Source organism: Megalobrama amblycephala, linkage group LG5 (assembly GCF_018812025.1).
Source record: "Megalobrama amblycephala isolate DHTTF-2021 linkage group LG5, ASM1881202v1, whole genome shotgun sequence".
NCBI classification, from domain to species: Eukaryota; Metazoa; Chordata; class Actinopteri; order Cypriniformes; family Xenocyprididae; genus Megalobrama; species Megalobrama amblycephala.
This window is the reverse complement of record NC_063048.1, coordinates 15,391,391-15,412,558: the sequence shown is the minus strand read 5'-3', so window position 1 is coordinate 15,412,558 and position 21,168 is coordinate 15,391,391. Positions and strand designations below refer to the sequence as shown.

Here is a 21,168-nt window from a genome sequence, read left to right as displayed (position 1 = left end):
ATCTCGTTATTTCAACATAATAAGTCATTATAACGACATAATATCTCGTTATTTCAACATAATAAGTCGTTATAACGACATAATATCTCGTTATTTCAACATAATAAGTCGTTATAATGACATAATAAGTCGTTATTTCAACATAATAACTCTTAATTATCTATCAAGTATGATAAAGGACGTGCACTTATCAACGTTCCCAGTGGTGCAATGCTAAAGTATTGGACCGCCAGTCTAGCTTTTACTGCGATCGCCGCGGTTTCGAATCCGCCTTTTGCCGAGTTCGTTCTTCGCTAGTTTCACATCACATATCAAAAAAGGCGTTTATTTTCAATAAAAATTAAAACAATGTTATAAAAGTGCAAATAACCTGCCTAACGAGTGTTTAATAACATTAAAAGTATTTATTGGGCAGGGTTAGCAGCATGTTCGATATTACCCACTAGAGGGCAGAATAAGACAGGGAATCAATTAAAGAATGCAATAGTTATGTTGAACTACCGTTACAATTTGGTGCTCCAAAATCCCAGAGGTTTATCATGGGAATTTGCGTTCATCCCAGGCTAACCTTTATTGAGGTTAAATTTATTAGACCATAGTAAATAAAACAATTTACAGTGCAAATGTCAGGGGTGTCAAACTTACAGCCCGGTGTCCAATCTGATTTGAACTATAATAAAACATAGAGATGCACTAGTCCAGGGGCCAAAAACATTTTTAAGCGGGGTTTTTTATTATTATTATTCTGGGCTCGCAAACAAACTGCTTTGTAATATTTTCCCAAAATTTCATCTGTGTATTTACGAAGTATGTAAGCAGGACTTTAACACGCTGAATACGGACACAAAGAGAACAGACCCGCCAGCAGAGGAACTACTGTAGCCTACCATGCACAAGCTCACTGTTCGTGAAAAATAGGGAGAATAATATAAATATTACAGTGGGATTGATATGAATATATCTCCGAAGGCAACTGTTTTAAGAAAAGTTTTGATGGCTTTTCCTCTTATCTCCATATAAAGTAGTAATATTCATTCAGTCCGTCTGCTGATTTTGTTTTGTTATGTAGCATAATTTCACAAAGCTAAAGTCAGACCAGACCTAGTTTTTGCTGTTAATCTTGAAATTATTCAGTAATTTAAATTAAAAACAACTGCTCATGTGCATAACATCTTTGACTAAAATGCCTCTAATATCCAAATGCCAGTGTTTGCCTCTAATATCAAAGAGATGTTTGTTTAAGGCCAGTTTGGCCTGTGAAAAAATAAACAACAAATAAATTTGCTTTAAAAAAAATCTGCAACCAGTATCAGAATCAGACGTTTTGCTTCTTATAAAAATTGAAATTGGCCATGATAAATCAAAATAGATGCTAATAAAAAATATTAAATAAAAAAGAATTTTAAAAATCAAATAGTCTTTTCACTGTAAAAAAAACAAAAAAAACAATGCAGTTTTCTTGCAAATTAATTTGTTGTTCATATGTTTAATATTAATGCATCTATCAGCGCACTAAGGTTATTATAAGAAGAAGGTAATTCGGCCCGCATATGGTTCATTTCTTTCCAGTCCGTCCCTCAAACTAAAATGAGTTTGACACCCCTACTGTAGATGCTATTTACACTAAGTGAAAATACTGATACATCCTATTTATACTAAATGACAATAGCAGCATTTTCACGATATGCTATTTATACTAGGTGAAAATAGCGATATATTCTATTGACACCATGTAAAAGTAGCCTATCAGTTCTTTGCAAGAAGTGTAAATAGTATTTAGATGCTGTAGGCTAGTATTGGCAGATACTATTTGTACCTCAGTATTTTTGTACAGGATGCAATAATATCATATAGAGTGATTATATTTATTAAAATTATTAAATGGATGCTGCATTATTGGGAGAATAAAACCCCTCCACTTTCCACCAACCCCACTCAATGAACACTTTTAATATTATTAAACACTTGTTCACATTTTATTTCCACTTTTTGAACATTATTTTCATTTTATTGAAAATGTATGTGATGAGAAAATAGGAGTGAGCTCTATTATTGGGTGAGCTCTGCAAAATGCTGATTCGACCCTGCAGCGATCGCTGTAAAAGCCAAAATCTGAAACCCTACATGCTATTGTTACGCCACTGAATACATCAAATTACAACTGTCCCTTTTTAAACTTGAGTGGCCCAACCAGACATTGGAGCTATACTGTAAAGAGTATTTGTCAACAAGGGACGCTATTTGCACTTACTGTAAATAGACACTCTGTGTCCTATTATTTCAATTTATTAGCACCTATTTTGATTTTTATATCTTTAGAAAATATTACAAAGCAGTTTGTTTGCGAGCCCAGAATAATAATTTAAAAAAACCCCGCTTAAAAATGTTTTTGGCTCCTGGACTAGTGCATCTCTATGTTTTATTATAGTTAAAATCAGATTGGACAACGGGCTGTAAGTTTGACACCCCTGACATTTGCACTGTAAATTGTTTTATTTACTATGGTCTAATAAATTTAACCTCAATAAAGGTTAGCCTGGGATGAATGCAAATTCCCATGATAAACCTCTGGGATTTTGGAGCACCAAATTGTAACAGTAGTTCAACATAACTATTGCATTCTTTAATTGATTCCCTGTCTTATTCTGCCCTCTAGTGGGTAATATCGAACATGCTGCTAACCCTGCCCAATAAATACTTTTAATGTTATTAAACACTCGTTAGTCAGATTATTTGCACTTTTATAACATTGTTTTAATTTTTATTGAAAATAAACGCCTTTTTTGATATGTGATGTGAAACTAGCGAAGAACGAACTCGGCAAAAGGCGGATTCGAAACCGTACAAGTAAAAGCTAAAACAGTAAAAGCTAGACTGGCGGTCCAATACTTTAACGTTACGCCACTGGGGACGTTGATAAGTGCGCATCCTTTATCATACTTGATAGATCATGAAGAGTTATTATGTTGAAATAACGACTTATTATGTCGTTATAACGACTTATTATGTTGAAATAACAAGATATTATGTAGTTATAACGACTTAATATCTTGAAATAACGAGATATTATGTAGTTATAACGACTTATTATGTTGAAATAACGAGATATGTCGTTATAACGACTTATTATGTTGAAATAACGAGATATTATGTCGTTATAGCGACTTATTATGTTGAAATAACGAGATATTATGTCGTTATAACAACTTGTGTTGAAATAACGAGATATTATGTTGTTATAACGACTTATGTTGAAATAACGAGATATTATGTCGTTATAAAGACTTAATATCTTGAAATAACGAGATATTATGTCGTTATAACGACTTATTATGTTGAAATAACGAGATATTATGTCGTTATAACGAAATAACGAGATATTATGTCGTTATAACGACTTATGTTGAAATAACGAGATATTATGTCGTTATAACGACTTATTATGTTGAAATAACAAGATAACTTTTAGTTTTGTTTTTTTTCCTCCCCACCAAGTTTTTTGTTTTGTTTTGTTTTTTTCACCATGCGGTTCAGGGCTTCCGTATAGATACAATTAATTGTGCTAACAGAAAAATGTGTGATTAAGTAGTTAATTTTAATGAATTAATTAGCACTATAATATCATATCATATCATATCATATCATATCATATTATATCATATCATATCATATCATATCATATATAAATCTTTGCTAGATTTTAAACACTTCATTCAAATAAAATCTGGAGAGCCAATCGGGACTCAAACTTTGAGAATAATATAGCCAATCACAGTGGAGCGTGAGGCCACAGAGAACTTCGATAAGAGCCCATGGGACGCTTGTCTGAAGGATCAACTCGGTCTTCAGTAAATGAAGTCATTGGATATAACAACCCTATTTATTAGATGAAGAGCAACCTAGGGCAGAGCGGGACCGATCATGTCACCCGTTCATTGATCCGCTGACATTTGGACTATCCTCAGAGAAGCTTTGAGTTAACAAGGCGAGCAGCTCAGAGCGTCACCAGGGAAATTTTAGACATGTGACCAAGTGCCAGTGACATCACTCCAGCGTAAGACCACATCGAAATCAGGTCAACAACATGCGCCCTGGAGATACATGACATATGGAGATGTGTGTGTGTACGTATATGCAGAATGTGTTATGAAAGTATATGAGCTTGTACCTGTGAGTGTTTAGATAGCCTGAGAGAGAGAGAGAATGAGACAGGGAAAGAACGAGAGTGAGTTGTTGCAGTTGCCTCAAGGGGATGCCCAGTAAACATGCAGAATTACATCAGTGGGCGCTACACTAATGCAGGGTGTTACTTCAGGCTGTGATGCCTTTGGAGAGAATCCTAAAGAAAATGTGGTTAAACTCCCTTGAAAACCCTTATTATGACTCCAGAAATAGCTTCTTTTTTAATATCCAGAGATGAAATGCTTTTGATGGCAGTTACTAGCCACCTACATTGCACATGCACTCACTGAGGGAGAGAGAATCAAACATACACTTTGTCGACAATGCAGACCAGGCTGGTGGGCAAACACTGAAGTGCTAATTTAAGGTAATGAGGGATCGGAGCATTCCACTCACACTGACGACTGTAATAGAAACATTTCAGAGAGAAAGACGGAAAGAGAGAGATATAAATATGAGCACATCTCAGCTGTATGGTGCAATGATGTGTGATGATATGAAGTCCCAAAAGCCTCACTGGCATCATTTTTACTACTGCAGCCAATCTGTAGCTAAGAGTTCTTGATAAAACCACACCGAGATTCATGGATAAATTTAAATCACTAGCTTGAGCTTGTTGTTTTAACCAAAATTATCTACAATGTGGAGGTGGCAGGCATTCCAGCAGCTAGCAAAATTAACTGTAACACAATATTAGGATTAAGGGATCAAATTAATCACATATACAAATATCTGCTGACAAAATCTTTAAAATAATGTAAGATAATGAAAATATATTATATTATTGTAGTATATATCTACTACCATTCAAAAAGGTTTGAGGTCAGTAAAATTTTGTTTTTGAATGCATTAAATTGATGAAAACATTTATAATGTTACAAAAGATTTCTATTTCAAATAAATGCTGTTCTTTTTAGGGATGCACCAAACTGAAAATGCTTTTTTAAAAATGATTTATTTATTTTAAAGCTGCAGTCCGTAATTTTGCCTCTTTGTTGCCAACTCTGTTTGAAACCTGCAATTGCAGTTGTTTGCAGAATTATTATCTTTACGTACATTGTGAATCTAATGTTTGCTGTCAGTCACCACATCGGTGTGGATACTGTACTTCGGAATCACAGATTGCAGTCTTGGAAGTATGACCAAAATAAGAATTTTCACTGGAGATTGTCATCTGAACAAGTAACACGTCTGCACTACAGTAAATCGCGCTGCCAATGGTGAATAAATCTAACAATCGCTTAGCTTATATCACATCAAACCTTGCAAATTATTATTATTGTTATACTTTGTTCTCAAATTGTTAATGTTAACAACATCAGCATTGCGTGACTGTGTGTATTTAGTGTGTATTAGCGTTACCTGTAGATTTAAATTTCTGTACAGTGTAATCACTAACGTTAATTTGTCATACCATACAATCTGCCGTCAAAATGATATGAGCCAATTAAATAAAATAACCACATTGTTATTGAAAGTAGTCAAGTCATCTTCATTTATATAGCACTTTTCACAATACATATTGTCTCAAAGCAGCTTCACAGTGAAAATAGGAAAATTCTTATCGAGCTAAAGTTGGTTTTTGATTGAATCACTTCCATTGTAAAAATTGTTAATTATTACTTTACGGGCCACTTAAATGACACATTTCCCACTGAAAACCAAATACCTTTAATGCATTCTTGCCATTTATTTACATGTTTAGTCTATAGGTTTGCGTGTTTGAGTGTGTATGTGCGCAGAAGCTTGGTCTTTTTTAAAAAAGTGATATTTGCTAAATTACTTTACTGGTCCGCATAATACAGAAAAATGAGTTGTGTCCGAGGATCTATGCGAACCGGAATAACTTTGACAATCCAGATGAGATGAAGGACCTGCATCTAGACATGATGATAACGCAGCCCTGATGTTTCAACTAAACTATCCCCTGTGAAGGCCTCCTTCCCTTTCCTTTTCCTATGTATAGATAAAATATATAGATATAAGGGTAGCATGTACAGAGTGAAAAGCAATGGTCCTAGTACTGAGCCTTGCAGTACTCCACATTGAACTTGTGATCGATATGACATCTATTCGTTTACTACTACAAACTGATAACGGTCAGATAAGTAAGATTTGAACCATGCCAATGCAATTCCACTAATACCAACATAATTTTCAAGTCTATTCAATAGAATAGAATCTATGCCAGGGATGGGCAACTTCAGTCCTGGAGGGCCACTGCCCAGCAGAGTTTAGCTCCAACCCTAATCAAACACACCTGAACCAGCTAATCAAGGTCTTTAGGATTAGTAGAAAGTTATAGGCAAGTGAGTTTTTATCAGGGATGGAGATAAACTCTGCAGGACACTGGCCCTCCAGGACCGGAGTTGCCCATCCCTGATCTATGCGAACCGGAATAACTTTGACAACGTTTTATCTATACATAGGAAAAGGAAAGGGAAGGAGGCCTTCGCAGGGGATAGTTTAGTTGAAACATCAGGGCTGCGTTATCATCATGTCTAGATGCAGGTCCTTCATCTCATCTGGATACGGCCTGGATCTGGCAGGCTGCGGCAAACCTCAGAATAAACAGAGAGAGACTAATATTATAATATTCTTCTTATGATGTAGCGAGTACATCAGGTGTTATGGGAAGTGTTCCTGGTTCCGGCTGACCTAATCTATGCAGCCTAACCATTTACATGATCTGAATTATAGAAGTAGATAATGGTTTATGTGTATGCAAGTTTAAACAAATGTGCTTTTAGTCTAGATTTAAACTGACAGAGTGTGTCTGCTTCCCAAACAGTGATAGGAAGACTGTTCCAAAGTTTAGGTGCTAAATAGGAAAAGGATCTACCGCCTGCAGTTAATTTTGATATTCTAGGTATTATCAACTGGCCAGAATTCTGAGATCGCAGTAGACGTGAAGGACTAAAATGCATTAAGAGCTCACTCAGGTACTGGGGAGCTAAACCAATGAGTGTTTTGTAGGTAAGTAGCAAGATTTTAAAATCTATACAATGTTTAATAGGAAGCCAATGCAGTGTTGACAGAACCGGGCTAATATGTTCATACTTCCTGGTTCTAGTAAGAACTCTTAGTTGCTGCGTTTTGGACCAGCTGTAGTTTGTTTAACAGCCGAGCAGAACAACCACTCAGTAGAGCGTTACAGTAATCTAGAACTAACTGTTCTGCATTTGTCATTGAGAGTATATGTCGTAGTTTAGACATATTTTTAAGATGAAGAATGCGGTTTTACAGATGCTAGAAACAAAAAATGGCTTTCAAATGAAAGATTGGTATCAAAGAGCACACCCAGGTTCCAAACTGACGACGAAGACTTAACAGAGCAGCCATCAAGTGTTAGACAGTATTCTAGGTTATTACGTGAAGAAGTTTTTGGTCCAAAAATTAGAATCTGTGTTTTTTTCTGAATTTAGTAGTAAGAAATTACTGGTCGTCCAATTTCAGGTATGCATTCCATTAATTTTGTGAATTGGTAAGTTTCGTCAGGGCGCAAAGAAATATAGAGCTGAGTATCATCAGCGTAACAGTGAAAACTAATGTCATGCTTCCTAATGATATCTCCCAAGGGTAGCATGTACAGAGTGAAAAGCAATGGTCCTAGTACGAGCCTTGCGGTACTCCACATTGAACTTGTGATCGATATGATCGACATCTATTCGTTTACTACTACAAACTGATAACGGTCAGATAAGTAAGATTTGAACCATGCCAATGCAATTCTACTAATACCAACATAATTTTCAAGTCTATTCAATAGAATATTGTGGTCGATAGTGTCAAAAGCAGCACTGAGATCTAGTAACACTAACAGAGAGATGCAACCACGATCGGATGAAAAGAGCAAATCATCTGTAACTCTAATGAGAGCAATCTCAGTACTATGGTACGGTCTAAATCCTGACTGGAAATCCTCACAGATACCATTTCTTTCTAAAAAGGAACATAGTTGTGATGAAAGTAACACTAAAATTGTACAGAAAATATAATAATAATTTCAGAAAATATATTAATATTAAATGTCAATATATTATTTTTTATTCAGTTCAGTGAATGAGAGGGTAGCATCATTTTACCAGTGTTGCCCAGCATCGCTTTACCACACCATGTTACAGCACATTAGGGCTGTTAAAAACAGAATCGTGTATTCTACTACATAGACGTTTCATGTCGGCACGTTATTTGAGCAGACTTTGCTTTTACGATGAGCATGAGCGGTACATGAGTGTAGTGTTCGCATGGGCCATGAGCAACAAAGTGGGCCAGAGGTGTATAGGGCAGAATATTGAGCGGAGCGTCACACGACGCAGTGATGACGGCTAGAGCAAGCGTGAAAACTGAGTGCTGAACAGTGAGGGACAGGGTGGGGGCAGCATATATTTTTGGCTCATATTTTCTCTTTCGTCCAAAAAAACTTTCAAAGCATCCCAAGTTCTTTTAAACTTTCTATTCATCAAACAAATCCTGAACAACAACAAAAAAAGTATAATGGTTTTTACTGTATTTTTGATCAATAAATGCAGCCTTGGTGAACATAGGTGACTTACTTTTTATTTTTTTTATTTTACAGACTCCAAACTTTTGAATGGAAGTGTATATACTGTATATGTAGCATTAAATAGACTATTACAAAAGTGTATTTTTTAATAGGTGAGCTGCATTGACTGTAGCAGCAGGTGGCCTGTAGTGATTGTGAAATCAAACTAGCCTTAATAAAATCCCTGATTATGAATATACATATGGATCAGTGTGCATGATTAATTGACAGTCCCAATATAATAAGCAGCATACCTGGAACATTCACACAGACACTTCTTTCAAAACAAAATGTCCTCTGGCGGTACATCTCCAGGGATCACACATTGTGGCTGCAGCCAATCACAGAACAGATAAAAGCCAATAAGATCAGTTGCCCAGAAGAGAGATATCAAACAATAAAGTAAACAGATCTTTAACACACTACTAAAGCCAGAGGCTAAAACACTGACTAAAATAAATTCTGAATTAAATTGTTTTAATCCCAAATATAAGTTTATTTTTTTCGGTTTTGAATTTGAGCAGATCGCTGCAACATTGCCTGTAATATTCAGTACATCCCAATTCACACACTTGGAAATTATGGCCATCTCAATTATTCATTTACTAAATGACTAAGCTTTATCACTGACTCATGGCAGACTGTGTCCTGCCCTCAATCCTGACACATCTTAGATATATCAACAGTCTTTGCATACCAAAGTAGTTGCCTTTAGAGCTGCAGCCTCATCTCCTATATGAAGACATTTGACATTTATTTTGGGTCTAATCTAAACTGCTCAGCAATAGCTCAGTTTTGCTTCAAACTCCTCAGTGGAAATTTTCTGTCATGCTTTCAGTGGGAAACAAGAGATAAGGGCAGGGATTTAAAGGGGTGGTTCAATGCGATTTCACTTTTTTAACTTTAGTTAGTGTGTAATGTTGCTGCTTGAGCATAAACAGTATGTGCAAAGTACAGCTTTTAAAGTTATGGCAGTTTAATGCCTACAAAAACTTAGAGCTTATTCCCGGGTTGGTGACATCATAAACCCTGCAAAACACGGCCATGTCGCGCAGCATGAAGGAAGCGGAAGAGTTGTGTACAACGGACGTGAGCGGAGCGACGCGGCGCATCAAAAGATATAGAACCCATTATAATCTGTGATATTTTCTACACTGGATGCGGCGCTGAAGACAACTTCCAGAATCTACACGAGTTCAATGCTGGATTTGCACAAAGGCTATTACTGAAAGATGGAGCAGTTCCCACTTTAAAAGCAGAAGCTGCTGTTTATTGGCTTCAAACTGTAAGTACATTTTATTGTTTGTACATGTCTTTTAAACGTATAGTTCTGTTGCTATTTTTGGTTGCATCAAGTACATATACAAAGAGCAACTCATTTTTGCTTCGTTAGCTAAATTCTAGTGCATACTTCTTCAACAAACGCCAACAAACTTCTATGTTCATAGACAAACAGTTGTTCATGCTATAAATTAAACGCTACCTTTACAAAAATGCGACTACTCAGTCATGTATTCGGCTACAGTAAAGCTTTAATCAGGATAAAACTGTATATTGAAAGCTAATAAACACCAGTGACAACATCTAAACACTTTGACATATATAAAAAAAATTAATACCATTCAGAAACGTTCTTTAAAAGCTGTGATTGCAGCTTGACCCTCTTCATCTGGGTCTAATTCGGGCTCAATTTGATACCGCAATATAGATGCCATTATTTACATTTTCACTGAAGCAACAGATGGTAAGGGGCGTGGCGTTTCCGGACGCTTCAGCGAATCACAATACACTGGGAGAGGTATCATAGAACCAGGAAGTCAAACGAGCCGTTCATATGACAGTGGAAACAGAGGCGTAGAATAAAGGTAAAATATATGAAAAATACAGCGTTTAAAAAAAAAAAAAAGCATTAAGACATGTTAAACTGTGCCCGAAAAACACAATCAAGCCTAGAAAAAAACCACTGAACCACCCCTTTAATTTTTAATGTCTTATTACAGACGATATAGAAATTGCAGTACCATGGTATGTTTTGTTAGTGTACGCTAATATGCTAATGAAGTTACTGTGGCAAATGGAGAACATAGAATAGAATCTTACAGAATAGAATCAGAATAGAAGAATATAATATCTTTAAGATACAAAGCAAAGCATCTCTATTATCACAGCAGATATATCAAATAGGGATCACATCAAAGCGTCCTTATTCATCAAACACAAGTGTGCACTTAAAAAACAACAAAAAAAACCAAAAGGCTCCATCCAAAATCTTCCACACCAGCTAATTAACAGAGACAGACACAAAGAAAAACACTTACACACACAATGACACCACCTCTATGTTTAACCCTGCGACCCTGAGCTCTGATATCCCATGTGACACCACTTCTCTCTCTGTGTGTGTAGCAGACAGCTGGAGTTCAGACCGCTGGTGACAGCGCAAGTGTCTTTTGATGATTATTTTGCATCAGAGGAGAGAGGAAGTGTTAGTAATTGGACACAGACAAGGTTATTGCAGGGATGACATGAATTTTAGATCTCTTCTGCTCATTCCCCCTCATCCCTCACTCCCTGTCTCTCATTTTACAGCCACCCCCCTTTCTGTTTCCTAGGCAACCAGGGTGATGATGACATCACATACAAATGTCAGCCTGGGAAGAAACAGAAAGATTTAGATGTCTTTATGTGTATGTGTAAAAAAAAGAGAAAGTCAGAGAAAGGAAAACAGATATGAAAAATAAATAAGATGCTGTTATATCTACTGTCATTCTACAGTTGCTGTGACGGATGCTGTCACTCACTTTAAGATGGCAATGAGTCAAACTGCAGTGTACGTGCACTACCGTTCAAAAGTTTTGGGTCAGAAAGTTTTTTTAAAGAAATGAATACTTTTATTCAACAAGAAGACATTCAATTGATCAAAAGTAACAAAGCAATGTATAATGTTACAAAAGATTTCATATTTTGAATGGGGATGCACAATACCTCTTTTTCCAGAATGAGGCCAATACCGATACTTTAATTTTTGGACTCGCAGATACCGATACCTGTATTTTCATTGCTTTTGTAATTTTTAAATTTATATAGAAGGTAGAGAAACCAAAAGAATATGAATCCTATTCCTTGATTTAAATTTAGAAAATATATATTTCCTTCAGTTATTTTCATGCTTATGCCTGTTAAAATGTATTGTACAAGCTTCTGTTACTTTCACTGTTCATTTGATTGCTCTATCATATTTTATCTTTCATTTAATATTTAATACTATATTTTAATAATAATAATATTTTATACTGGCCTGGTTGGGTCAGTGGTTCAAATGTAGGAATACCAGTGAGATATCATAATTCTCAGTTACAATTTTGATACTACAGCAGAAACTACTAGCCTATTGTACTTAATGTATATTTAAAACATTATTAACCCCCAGGGGTCTGAGGCTGATTTGGGGCCTGGAGAAGTTTTGACATGCCCTGACATTTGTGCTTTTTTCAGTTGTTCATAAACATATTAATGACAAAAGTGTCATTACACTGTATTCAGCACAAACTAGACTACAATAATATGTGAGGAACATGTATGTACATGTTTGTATTTTTGAAGGAATAACGTTTATGCGTGGTTATTGAAAAAACAAAAAACTTAAGTCACTGAAATAAAGCCAAAAAATATATATTAAATCTGTGTTCACAAGACGTATGGGTATTGGAGGTTGTAGACTAGAGTTTTTGCTTCAATATTATGTAAAAATTATCATTCCTACTCCTTCATATAAAACAATAGAGAGATTTAAATTTTCTAAAACATCTTTGGTCAAGAAACACAGTATGCATGGAGGCGTGAATAATCATGAATAATGGATGATTCTCACCTGAGAAGACAAAAGAATCAGATAAAGAGCTCTAATGACCTGCATAATAATGAGCTCTTTCAGTCAAGTAAGCTGTGAAAAAACCCTGTTGATCATGTCTCAAGCTCATCATAATGTAAATCAAACATACAGAAAAAACAGCAATACTGTGAAATATTATTACAATTTAAAATAATGGTATTCTATTATTAAAATATAATGCAATTCTATGATACAAAGTGTCTGAACAGTTATGTTACCTCTATGGCATTTCATATAGGCTTTTAGCTTAAAAGCATGCACATTTGGAGAAATATTGATGGATTCTCATGTTTATGTCAATTTTCTATACAGAGGAGTAATATTTATTCAATATTTATTGTTATCACTATGAACGCTGGATACTGTGTTTACAATTCATACTTGCAGCCGGAGGGCGCTCTGTGCACTTTTAGTCCACAAATGCCAATGCTAAAGAAGAATAGGCAATCCAGGAAATAACAACTAACAGAGGCCAGAGATCGCTAACTATGGCTATTCAAAACACTTTTCAAGACAATAAATACACGATTGAGACGATGTATGCATGTATTGACTGAATTTGCGTCTGAATAGCGCTGGCTCCGTGGGCGTGGCCGCATTAGCGGATAATGAGCTGAATCACGGACTTCTGACATGGCTCTCTTTTCATACAGATTACATAAACACAGAAGGTTTGTTTTCGTTTTGACTTACACGATTTAAAACCTGACATTTCAACGTCTCTTTAGACACAAGTATAATTTTTTGTGATTAGTATTCACTAAGTTACAGTTCATTTTCTGAGAACTATCAGATTGGAGTTCGTTCAGAGGGAGACGAGAGATCACGCATCATGTTTGTTTTCTTTATTTTACAAAAAGCACAACATTTTGTTTTTACTCTGAGTGTACACAAATAAAAGAAAATATTCCACAGATTAAAATGGTGTATAACTCTTAATTGTATGTGCAACACTGACAGAGTATTTTGAGTCTCTTTCACACTGGTTAGAAAAAAAACGCGGTGATCACGCCGGTGTGACTGCCGACCCCAGAGTGTTAAAGACAAGTAAACAGTCAGTAATAAAATAAGTACAAATACTCCAATTACAAATATCACAAATAAATACAATAGAGCAAAGATAAAATTGAAATAAACAGGTAGGCTTTTTTCAGGTAGTTCTAACAGTAGTTTTCAGGTACAGAATCTGAATAAAGTAATCAAATGTAAAGTCTGCACAGTCTTCACTGTATAAATTAAATATAGATTAATTTTTTAATAAAGTTACAAAAGTCATTCAACCAAGAGCAGTGAGTGATTGATTTGTCCTTTATTGTTTGATTATTATTAAAAACACAGCAGCAGGTTTATTAAGCCACTAATTCAAGCGCATGAAGATGTGAAAGAGATTTCCATTCAGAATTTAAGTGCTGTCTAGACGGGGCTTTCTGGGATTGTGCTTTGGATGTTTGCGCACAGTAAACTTTCTGTCCTGTAATAATGTAGGGAACCACTTATTACACATAACTCATGTACCAGTTCAAGTTTTTACTTACATGTACGTTTTAGTTTTAATCCAATTGACACATGTGCTGAGTGAACGATTAGCAATCAAAAGCATGCAACAGAAGTGTGCGCTCTCTCTCTTTTTACCGTCAGTTAACGTTAATTATTTGCTATTGATATATCTGACTGAACTACAAACTTTTCAGCAATGTCTGTGAAAAAGAGATGTGCTCGACAAGCTTGTGCATCTGTGCAGCTGCGTGCTCAATCCACTTTTCTTGTTTCGCTTATCAGCTCGCGCACAGAAGCTATATGCGTTAATAACGAGGAGACAGCAGATGAAACGGCTCAATGAGACACACTGGGAAACATGATCTGAACACAAAGAAAACTCTTCTAGAACTCAGAACAAATGAACAGAACAGATCAAAACACAAACTCTAAACATGAACAAAACTCAAACCGTGACAATACCCCGCCATAGTACATCAAAGGGGCGGGGGGGTGGGTGACCTGGAGGCTGACAAGGGGCAGCTTCAGGAGAACAGGCAGCCTTCAGGGTGGTGCCGGCAGTTCAGGGGGCCATGACAGTTTGGCCTCAGTGGCCTTGACACTAGGCTTGAACAGGGACAGGAGCCCTCTCTGGACTCTGGACGTGGACAGGAGCCCTTTCTGCACAATAGTCAGGGGCTGGAGCCCACATGTGTGTAGCCCACAAACACAACTGTGGCCATAATGGTCAGTGCTTCGTTTAACTGAGCTGACTCAAGGGCAGGAATGGGCTCTAAGATTTCTCTCACTGGAACGGGCTCAGAAACTTCTTTCACAGGAATGGATTCAGAAATTCTCTCACGGAAACAGGCTCAGGAAATTCTCTCATGGAACAGGCTCAGGAAATTCTCTCATGGGAACAGGCTCTGGAAATTCACTCACGGAAACAGGCTCAGGAAATTCTCTCAGGGGAACAGGCTCTGGAAATTCACTTACGGGAACATGCTCTGGAAATTCACTTACGGGAACAGGCTCTGGAGCCTATTCACTCACGGGAATAGGCTCTGGAAATTCATATAAGGCATAAGGCACTCCCACAAAAAATTCTTGGGAGGAGCTATGGGTCTCTGGGCTGAAGCGGGGTCTGGAGCGGGATCGCAGGCTGGAGCGGAGTCTGTAGCAGACTCAGGGACTGGAGTGGAGTTTGGAGCTGGCTCGGGGACTGGAGCCATCACTGGATGCTAGTCAGGGGCTGGAGCCAAGTTTGGAGTGGACTCCGGGACTTGAGCGGGCTCGTGGGCTGGAGCAGACTCCTGAGTGGGCTCGTGGGCTGGAGCGGACTCAGGGGTGAGATCCATCTCGGGACTCAGGAGGATGGAGGGAGTCGCCTCTGGACTCGGGACAAAGGAGAGAGTCGCCTCGGACTCGAGACGAAGAAGAGAGTCGCCTTTGGACTCGGGACGAAGGAGAGAGTCGCCTCTGGACTTGGAACGAAGGAGAGAGTCGTCTCTGGACTAGGGACGAAGAAGAGAGTCGCCTCTGGACTCGGGACGAAGGAGAGAGTTTTAATAATTTTAATAATTTCATGCCGCCTCTGCCTGTCAACAAAACTCAGACAGGCAGTTACGTGCTCAGTTGTTGTGGGCCTGTGTCCATTCTCGAACCGTTCGATAGTAATGCACGGATCGCGGTTATATCCGCTGATACTGCGGATAACCCGCGGGTCGGGCCAAGTAATAAAAAATAACAAAAAAAATTTAGTTAAACAGCTTTAACTAAAATATACACAAGCTTAACTAACAGAAATTATATAATTATATATTATATACAGGGCTTGACATTAACACCCGCCAACCCGCCAAATGCGGGTAGATTTCAGCTGTGGCGGGTAAGACAGCCACTCCCACTAGCCACTTTGGCGGGTTGAATATAATTTCAGCCTACAGCCAAATGAAAAATAGCCAAGATCGTCGTATCACAAAATTACAATTCAGTCACAATTCTTTATTGATTAACTTGCAGTTAGTGAAGGCGGGATAGGCGGAATCGCGCTGAATGACACAACAGAAGCGCTCGCGTGCGCGCATTCTCTGTCGCGCGCGATCAGTTCTCCTTGCGCCTGAATACACGCACACACAGATGTCAAAATGCATCGTGTGGAGTATCTCACGTGAATACAGTCGGCTATGGCTTACGGCTAAGTGGGTAAAAACTGGATACGTGTCAGTATATGATGTCCATGCATTCAGCAGCCCCCAAATAAATACCTGTCTGTCATTAATGTTAATCAAACATCAAAAAATGTTAAATAAATATACATGTATGCTAAATAAACATATGTATCTGAAAAAAAATATATATATATATTTTAAATTACTATTTGTAATTTGCTTCTTTGTTCTTTTTATATAGCCTAACAAAAATAACTATACATACCTGATATATACAATGTATAGTCTTGATTTGGGTGGTCAATCTGCATTTGTAAGTTTGAAAGGGTTTTAAATCTTGTAAATCAAGTATAATGACTCAAAATCAAGTAATTTAAGCATGCCAGAGTCAACTTTAATCATATAAAATGTAATTTCCCAACAGCAAAATTGTGGCCAGTGAAAATGCTGAGTGGCTAGTAACTTTGGAAAACCACTAGCCACATTGGCTGGTGAGCAAAAAAGTTAATGTCAAGCCCTGATTATATATAATTATATATCCAACAATGATGTAAGGAAACAGTGACAATTTAAGTTTGAAGGGAGTAAAGCCTGTGTTTAAAGGCTATTAAAGGTGATAGAGAGGATTTTTTCGTCGACTGAGAATCCAAAGACTGTTACTGAGTTTTTGAAATGAGCGCATGCGTAAGAACAGCCCCCCTCCTTCACAGCTCATTTCAAAGGAACGCCTCCCAAAACTTGTGCACGAGTATTGGAACACGAGTGTTTACCACCGGCATTCGCTGTGTTGTGTTTTTTGGATTCATTATGTCGGACTCACCGCAGGTAACTCATAATCTGCAATTGTTATTCCTGTCTCCTGACAAAAACATTGCATGCAGTGCCTGTGGAGTATGGAAAGTTACTGGAGAGCGCAGCCGCGCTCGTCTCTCACAAGGAACATCACGGCAGTGATTGACAAGCCAGAGGGCCAATCCGCGCACGTCTCTCACAAGGAACGTCACAGCAGTGATTGACTAGCCAGAGAGCCAATCGGCTGATGTTTTTAAGGCCCTACCTTGTGCATTGGATATGATGTATATTAATATTATTACTTTCAGTGCACCTAATAAATAGTCTTTTATCCGTTAGTAAAGACAGTTTCAAGTAATATTGCAAAAATGTATAAAATAAAAACATCCTCTTTAGCACCTTTAAGGAAATGTAATTTAGCCAAATAAGAACTTTAATTTTAAATTAATTAATTTATAAGCAGTCTACTTCAGTGTGATATGTTACCATATCATCATGCTTAACACTGAGAATTTGAATAATTGTAATATGATGATCAGATAAATCAGAGAATATCATTGGACGGTTGGCGGGTGGATGCACAGACTTTGTATTTGTTCAATTTCCTCAATGAACATGGGTTGGAACTCTTTATTTTGAACTATCAAAGTGCACCAGATTAATGAATTTATCATTAAAATGCACAAAATTTTCTATTTCTATGATTTAAAGATCTGCAGTGAGTCTCACATATTGACTTGAAACTGTTCATTTTGCATTGAAAACTATTTGAACTTTATTAAAACTATGTGCACTGATTTATTGTGTTGGTTACATTTTGTAACCAACTGTTTATTTGTGCTTTTTTGGCTCAGGAGAAGAGTCTTTGAGTCTGTAAAAAAACAAAAAAACAAAAAAAAAAAAAACATAAAATATAAAACCAAAGATTTTTTTGAGGTAATGTAATCTTGTTAAAACAGATTTTATAAAATTGGTATTGAAAAAGATACCGTTCAGGAATTGGTTTCGAAGTCAAGGTATCATTGTCGAAAATTTTTGAGTGATACCCAGCCCTATCCTTGATATCCCATCCATCCTGAAATATGGCGCATAGGAATGCTTCAGGCCCAAAATTCCGGCTAACTCCATCTTTACTGCTGCTAGATCCATAATTCAGGTCTGTTATTCTGTTACGAAGTCTTGCAAATCAAATAAGATGCAGGATCTAAAGCAAACAGTTTTAAGTTTATTTTAACAAAGAACTCAGGATACAAAAACTCAGGACAGAACAACTTCTTAAACAACAATAACAGACAACTGAACTGAACTAAACACAGGGCTTAAATACACAGTGAACTGATGGGCTAATTAACAAGGCACAGGTGACAGGGATAACAGAATCAAACACTTGAGAACTAACGAGGAGACAGCAGGTGAAATGGATCAGTGAGACACACTGGGAAACATGAGCTGAACACAAAGAAAACTCTTCTAGAAATAAACTCAAATGAACAGAACAGATCAAAACATGAACAAAACTCAAACCGTGACACTCGCACAAACTCTTGCTAAAATGAAAGCATCACATTGGAATTTGCACTCGTCTTCTGTGAACATTAAGCCCCGCCTTCTTTTATTTGATTGGCCAGCTCACTCAATCTGACAGTGATGAGCGCTGTTAGACCGCTGAGGCGGACCACCCTAAAAATATAACTTTTAAAACTTTTTTGTCATCCTAACAACAAACAGAGCGGTGCATAATGGAGTACAGAAGAGGAGCATCAATAATATCAGTTATTGGGGGGGGGACTTGTCCTCCTCAATGTCTATGGTGGTTACGGCCCTGCTGTGAAGATATGCAGTGTTATTTTATATTTGCTTACTTTATTAATTTTCTGTGCGTAAAAACTACTGTTACCCAAAAAGCACTGTTTATTTTATTTGAATCTTCGCTCTATTGTATTTATTTATGCTGTTGCTTGTAGTTTGATTATTTGTTCTTATTTTCTTTATTTTTATTTGACAGTTGTCCCATTTTCCCTGAACATAGTACATACTGAACTGTACTGAAACCATGACCCTAAAACCATGATAAAAACAGAACCGTGAATAATTTGAACTGTTACACCCCCAATTTGTATAACAAATATGTAGTTCACTAATTGTATCATGTTATCACAACTGTATGCCATATACTTGATCTTTTTACCAAAAAAAAAAAGCATTTTTTAAAGACCTTTAAAGGTGCAGTGTGTAAATTTTAGCAGCATCTAACGGTAAGGTTGCAAATTGCAATATTGAGAATTTACGGTGGCCAACACTGTCACGGTGGCTCACACACGGAGACGAGAGACAGATCCAAGTGCAGGTGTTTTTATTAGGGTAATCCAAAATCGTAGTCCACAAACAAGCATGGGTCAAAAGCCAGGTAATTAGTCCATCAAAAAAACAAGAACAAAACACGGGAACAAGAAACAACACAGACCGGGGAATGTGAACTGAAAACTCCAGGATGTGAACAGAAACAGACAGGGTATAAATAGACAGACACTGATTACAAAATACATAACAGCTGGTTGTAATGATGTGATAAAGGGATAATGAGTCCGGCAGTGCGTTATGGGTAATGTAGTGAATGCAATGGGTGGAAATGAGAGTCCGGAATGGAGTGCCCTCTAGTGGCTGAAAGGGCACTCTCACTGGTGATCATGACAAACACAGCAGAGAAGCCAGTCAAGCAAACGCGCTCTATAGAGCAGTTTGTCCGATTAGGGCTACTGTAGAAATATGTCGGCGCAAAATGATGATTTAACATGTAAGGGAACCCGTGGTGTATGTAGATAGAAATGGCTCATTCTAAGGTAATAAAAACATAATGGTTCATTATGTATCTTTACACACCACTGAAAACATAGTTATGTATATTATATGGTGTATAAAGATTGCATTTCTGTCAATAGATCCTCTTAAAATTTACACATTGCACCTTTAAAAGAGCTTTTTGCTAAACGTCATGTGTGGTTAAAAGGACAGCAAGTTTCTACGTTTTTTTTTTAAAAATGAATAAAAATAAATAAATAAATATTACAATTATGTATGTGACCTTGAATAAAATGAGGAAGAAGATGAAGACTGATTGATGAAGTTGTAGCCCATTAACCACTTTTAAAAGCATAAGTTCTGTGCTTTGTTACTTTCTATAAGAAACAAAGTCTCATCTCTCAAATTCTGTCATGAAATTCAAACAATAAATGCCGTTTTGATGGTTATTGATGTTGAAAGACAACTTACTGAAATGTATCTTGTGTAATCCCTCAATCAGTGTTTCAATGGCGGAAAGACTTCAATAAAACAGCTTGTGAAAAATATGTCATGCTGCGTTACACACCTAGTAAATATACATAAGCTCTGATATGTTGATCACCATTAACCATGGGGAAGTGTCAAGGTGAAACTGACATAAAAGAAATACTGTAGGTATAACATGCAATATGACGTTCTTATCCAAAAGTTCTGTAGTGCAGCTGTAACATAGCATGCAAACTTAATTCAGGATTCATCTGTCAATTGTTTGATTGATTGACCATAACCCTAACTGCATATCCCACATCTTGCCCAACGCTCTACTTCAAACAATGTTTTGTTTGACAAAACAAAGTTTTTTTTATTTATTGCGCAGAATCCCCATCAGAGCAGTTCAATTTTAATGTTCCACTTAAATCCCCAGCCGTTACTACAGGCAATGTGCCTCACCAGACCAAGCGGAGCAGAATGAGTCAGGAGCATTCACACAGGAAAACGCAAAATGGAGAGCAATAGAAGGCAGGGGACCTACTTTAAAACATCTTAAAAACACAGCGCTTATGCTTATGGGCATAATTTTCATCTAACAGTTAGGGGGACAATAAACATAACAAAAATAATGTATCCAAAATTGTACTTGTGAGGATATGTGTGGCATTTTGGTGCACTGAAAAATTATCTTATGTCCGTTTTTCTTTCCTCTGTCATTTTATCTGGCCAACAACACAAAGCAATGGTTGATTAAATATGAGTTAGGTTCATATGTTCACCACACGGTCATATTATAACAATTAAATTATCTTCCACATAGTATTTTAGGTTTCGTC

General features: G+C 37.0%; 1 protein-coding gene across 1 annotated transcript in view; it reads right to left on the bottom strand.

Annotated features, from left to right (window-relative positions):
* The window catches only part of rgs7a (regulator of G protein signaling 7a), a 111,739-nt gene that overhangs the window by 32,510 nt on the left and 58,061 nt on the right, over positions 1-21,168 (bottom strand).